The following is a 6137-nucleotide window of genomic DNA, read 5'->3' on the forward strand; positions in this document are numbered from 1 at the left end:
GAAACAAAGGGTGCTGGAAGTGGCAAAAATGTATGTAAATGTGAAAACTAATTTATTTAAAGCACAATTATTTAAAGCATTTATCCATAAAAGTAAATATCAATAGAAATAAAATGTATGGCAAAGTAAAAAAAAAAAATGAGGGAGGTAGATTAAAATATACATACAGTAATAATGCATTTCTATTTTTGTAGATTAATGTAACACTGCTTTAAAGTAAAACATGATAAATTAAGAAACTATATTGTAATCTTTTAGTCATACAGGCAAAATAGATGAGAGAGGGAGACAGGGAGGAAGAGAGAGAGACAGAAACAGATACAGAGATGGAGAAAGACAGAGGGAGAGAGAATAATAGAAAACAAATGCAAAGACAGGGGATGCAAACCCAAACATATCAATAATGTTAAGCCGAAATGAACAAAGTATTCAAATAAAAGGAAGGAGTATTCAGAGGATCAGAAATGTTCATAGGCAATAGTATAGTAGATATAGATGTCAAGAGTTCTTTTTAAAAAGGCATTTCCATTGTACATAGCTCTATTCTTAAATGCACATTAAGTCAAGTTTTAAAAATTATAAATATCTGTGAATTGCACCATGCAACCTATATTTATTTATAGAGAGAACCTGTTCTTTAATCCTAAATGTTCCCATGTTACCCTTTGCAGGCACTTACTCCCATGTGAAAAAACAACCACTGTTGTGATTTAAATCACCATAGATTAGTTTTGCCTGTTTTAGAATTTTAAAAAACAAGAATTATCCAGTATTTACTCAACAAAATGTCTGTGAGATGTATGCTTGTTGGCTTGCTGTTTCTTATAAAAATTGTATTTTCATTGTGAGTTAGATCAAACTGACAATTAAGCTTAAATCCTTTGCATTTTTGTTTGTTTTTGTTTTTTGTTTGTTTGTATTATTATTATTATTATTTTAGACAGAGTTTCACTGTTTTACCCAGGCTGGAGTGCAATGGCACAATCTCAGCTCACTGCAACCTCTGCTTCCCGGGTTCAAGCAATTCTCCTGCCTCAGCCTCCTGAGTAGCTGGTATTATGGGCGCCCATCACCATGCCTGGCTACTTTTTGTATTTTTAGTAGAGACGGGGTTTCACCATCTTGGCCAGGCTAGTCTCGAACTCCTGACCTTAGGTGCCCGTCACCATGCCTGGCTACTTTTTGTATTTTTAGTAGAGACGGGGTTTCACCATCTTGGCCAGGCTAGTCTCGAACTCCTGACCTCAGGTGATCCACCCACCTCAGCCTCCCAAAGTGTTGGGATTACAGCTGTGAGCCAGGACACCCACCCGTCTTCGCATTCTTACTGAATTTTTTTTTTTCAGTACTTTTTCTAATAATTACTGGGAGAGGGCTGTTGACCTTTCAGGGTAAACTTTGCCATAAATAATTTGTCAATTGTAATGTCATTTAATGATATGCATATTAGGAAATAAGGGAGAAAAGTTTGGTAATTGAATTTAAACATTTTGCTTTAAGTTCAGTATAAAGTTTGAGCTATCATTAAGATATAAGTAATGTGAAAATATTGAGTAGGTACCTGGAGGTTTGAAAAAATAAGTTAATGCATATAAAAGAATTAGTATAGCTCTTAGAGGATAGGAATGGCTTAACAATTATGAAGTGCCATATTAACTATAAGGTTTGAAAACTATTCATTTTATTTCTGTCCTTGGTTGTAATGAGTGAGAATCTACGACACTTTTCACTACTGTCTTGGGAGAAACAAAAGCTCTTGACTTTCAATATTATGTAGTCATACAGGTTTTTAAGCAAACTTAAACATAAAATACATATTAACTGTAGTCACCATACCATGCAATAAATCTCTTGAACTTATTCCTTACATCCAACTAAAATTTTGTATCTTTTCACCAAGATGTTCACAACACTCTACTCAGCCCATTAGCACCCCAGTCGCCAGTGACCACCATTCTGCTCTCTACTATGAGATCAAATTTTTATATGCCACACATGGGTGAGATCACGTGGTATTTGTCTTCTTTAAAAATGCTAAAAGTGTGGGTGGAATGTGTTCTCTCTACACAAAATGATAACCAGATGAAGTAACGTGCATACGAACTGGCTATATTTAGTCATTCCAGTATAGCCAGTTCATATAGGCATTACTTCAAAACATCATGTTATATACATTCCTTCTCCACAGGGCACATAAACTGAGACCATTAACTCTCATTACCTCAAAGTTTGCTATTGTACTCTACACTTTTCTCTACATTCATTCCTCCAGTTCTGTTTTTGACTTGGGTGGATCCAATGGCTACATGGCTAGAAAATCTAAAGCCACATCTTCTAACAGCTTTGATATTTATTATACTCCATTTCACACACATATTTCTATTGAGAGATGCTGGGATTTGTCATGTTATATACACTAAATACGTACAATTTTATCTGTTAATGTAAACAATAAAATGCAATTCATTTTTAAAAAAGAAAACACTCAAATAAGAACCTTTACTTAGAATTCAAAAGAATTATGATTTTTACCTTTAAGAACATGCCTTATATTGTTTGGAAGTATTAGACATCTTTAAAGAACAACCCCAAAATATACTTTTTCAATATATGTATATGTTCTCCAAGCTTTAGTATTATATAATATATAATATAATAATTTATGTATATATACAAATATATAAATTACCCATCTTCAGGTATCCCTCTTTGGCAACACAAAGGATATATATATGTATTATATAATATATAATATCTTAATTTATGTATATATACAAATATATAAATTACCCATCTTCAGGTATCCCTCTTTGGCAACACAAAGGATATATATATGAGGTTTATTTGGCTCATAATAAGGCACACTGCTATGGGTCATGCACTGGCTATACAAAATGGAGAAGACATAATCTATTCCTTCAAAATGATAGCAGTGTAGTGGAAAAATGTGGAGTTCAATCAAATATTTAGGTTGAGAAATACAATAATAAAGGTATACACTGAGTGGTAGGGGAACAGAGAGGAGGAGATTCAGAATGAGATATTTCTTGGGTGAGAAGATACTTGACTATTATGATGTAGACTCAGTATGAGACAGGATGCAAAGTTCCAGAATGATGTGTCTATTTGAAGAAAGTTGCCAAACTGCTGCATGTGGCTATTGCAAAAATTAGAACTGGTAACTGAGTATTTGATTCTCCATTTTAAGATTTTATTTTCTAATAAATGCATTTGTAGTTTCTAAAATATATAGCTATGTGACACAACTGCCTATAAGCCTCCCGGATCTGACCCACTTTCAAAATACTTTTCTATGTCATTTGTTTCACTCCAAGTTGCTGAGAAAATCAGTGGACCCGTGTGAAGTTAATTTTGTTTTTGATAAGATTAAAATGACTTCTTTTGGGGGCCTTGAAATCCCTGGGAACTATTTTTCTAAACTCTGATTTAATCCATTTATGTTTGGTCAGTGTTTGTGTTTCATCTTTTTGTTAAGTGACTTTAAACAAGAACTCATAATTTGTGTATATGTGTATTTATATATGATGTATATCAGCATATATCTCTTTTTTCCTTAAAAAGAAACTAAGAAAGATTATGTTTGTATAGGCTGCTATTAACCCAATATGTGAGCGTGATGTCGAAAATGTTTTTCCTTTACAGATGCTACTAAAATGGCAAGACTTTCCTGAAACAACATTTAGTATTTGTTTTTAAAACAAACCCCTGGGTTTATTTTGTAAAATCTCATGAATTTTTTTATTCATCTCATATCCTTTTTAGGGCTGCTCTATGCCAAAGGAAACAAGATTAAGGCAACGCAGGAAGAGTTCTGGTTGGCAATAAGGCACAATGGATATATCTTGTGTGGGATTTGAAAGGAAGAATAGAAAAATCTACATGAGTACTCTTGGGGGAACAGAGTAAGTTAAAATTCTTAAACTCTTTTCAAATGATAAGTCAGACCTTAAAAAAATAGTCTAGTCCTCAAATTGATAATAACTTAAATTTAGCTCCAAAGCTTCTTTAGAAAAGGAGGAAATCTGAGTCTTAGAAATCTTATAAAACCCAGTGGCAATACTAAAGCTGGTATTGACAAAACACTTAAATAGATCTGTTCCCTGAATGTTTACTTTTGTGGTTCAAATAGTTTAAGACGTAGTGTACCCTGGGAATTTTTCTCTCTTTGCTTTAAGTATTAACAGTGCTTGAAATAAAACATGTTTATGATGAAACCTAAGAGAATAGATTTCTATTGAACCCTCCCCTCTGCCCCCAGTGCCCCCAGTCACTGTCCTCAACTTCAGAATGCATCAAGGTTTAGAACTTGCTTTGATGTCAATAGAAATACTCCATTTTGCAGAGATACATGGGCATAAAGTGGAGTTAAGTTTAGGAAAGACGAGTGCTAGTGCCAAGAATGTGTATCTAACTTTCAAAGTATCAAGGTACACAAATGACATGATACAAATATCTTCTCCAAAATATATTCAAGACCCTTTAAGTCACATAGATTCACATTTCCTACCACCTCTCTGGAAACCTAATAATTAATAGTTTCGGATTTCCCTATACGTCCATGGGTGCAAATCGGAGTTGCACTATTCAGGCATCTGTTTGGATAGGTCAGTTCATATGAGCCAGTGGATTTTAATAACCAAAAAAATAAAATTAAAAAGCTGTGAATAAAAACATAAAAATATTACATTGAAAAGTCTCTATGGCAGTTTGAAGACATTGCAGTCTCTTGAAACTGAATTAGTAAAAGAAGGCAGACGTTATTTGCAAATTTTTGTGGCTTTACAAGAAAATAAATAGTAATGATGCTGGCTACCTTGGGTAAGGAACATTAAGAATAACTCTCTGTGTGGATGTGTATTCGTTTGAAGCAAACGGTAAAATTCACACCTTCTCTAGAATGTCCGGATGGCCTGGCCAATTCCTGGCAAGTTTTCAAAGAATGTTTGGTGACATACTCTACTTTTGTTTCGTATGCTCCTTCTTTTGTATGTGCCAAAGTTCAACTTTGGTCTTGGTGTTTGGCCACAAATAGCTCCTCAGCCTTGGATTTGGCTTCAGCTATTGTGATAACCGAGTAGTGAATGCCTACTACACTGTCACTTGGTTTAAAATTTCCAATAAATAATGATGCCAATAAGCATTTGATACTATAGATAATCATCACATCCAATTTCAGAAACACAGAAAGTTATATTATTTGATTTGATTTTTGATATCTGAATATGCATTATACATAGATAGAACATTCTAGATGTAAGTTGATGTGGAAAATTCCCTTAAATGTTTTCTATGTTGAAAATTCATCAATAAGTTGATATGTATTAATGTTATTTCAAAGGTAAAATACTTCAATAATTAATGATCGGTGTAAAATTGTATGTTTATAGTGTGGTTAAGAATTTTAAGTAATTAAAAATAAGGGAAGAGCACTTATAGCATTAAACCATTTTAAAATATGTTTGATTTTTAATTGTTTAATTTCAATTAGAATAGCAATTAGGACAGGAATCTTTCAAGGAAAAGTCTTACTTGTTAATATTTTACAGCTTATGAAAATGAATTAATAAGCAGAATGTCCTAACAAAGCATATTTAATTAAACCTGAGAACAATACACTCCATACAAATTAATTTCTTACAGTTCTGAATCTATGGAGACTAAACATTTAAATAAGTTTGTGAAAATTATTGCCGTAAACTACCTAGCATTTTCAGTACTGAAGATAAAGAATTTATGAGATTTGCCCAAGCTGTGGATTTTAGCTATGAAGTTCCGTGAGGAAATACAAGAACAAAAGTCTTCCAGAATTATATTCTGTCCTGTACTATGTCAATAGTAATATTGCTGAAAGTATTCTATTTATATACCATATACGGGATGTTGAGAGGGGACTATTTTAAAAAGTTGGACAGCAAGATGAAATAATGATGAATTCCATGCTTCTGCCTTACTCGTTGCTTAGAGATTCCTAAGTTTTACATAGTTGACATTATAGGGAGTCAGGCTGAAAACCCATTTCTAGGCCTGGGCCACCAAGAACAGGCATACTTCCCGGGCCTGAGGTGAAGTAGCACATTGCACCTGGGTAAGTAGTACCTTGGCTGAGCTAAGTAGCT

The sequence above is a fragment of the Colobus angolensis genome, unplaced genomic scaffold (genome assembly GCF_000951035.1).
Source record: "Colobus angolensis palliatus isolate OR3802 unplaced genomic scaffold, Cang.pa_1.0 Scaffold360, whole genome shotgun sequence".
NCBI lineage: Eukaryota > Metazoa > Chordata > Mammalia > Primates > Cercopithecidae > Colobus > Colobus angolensis.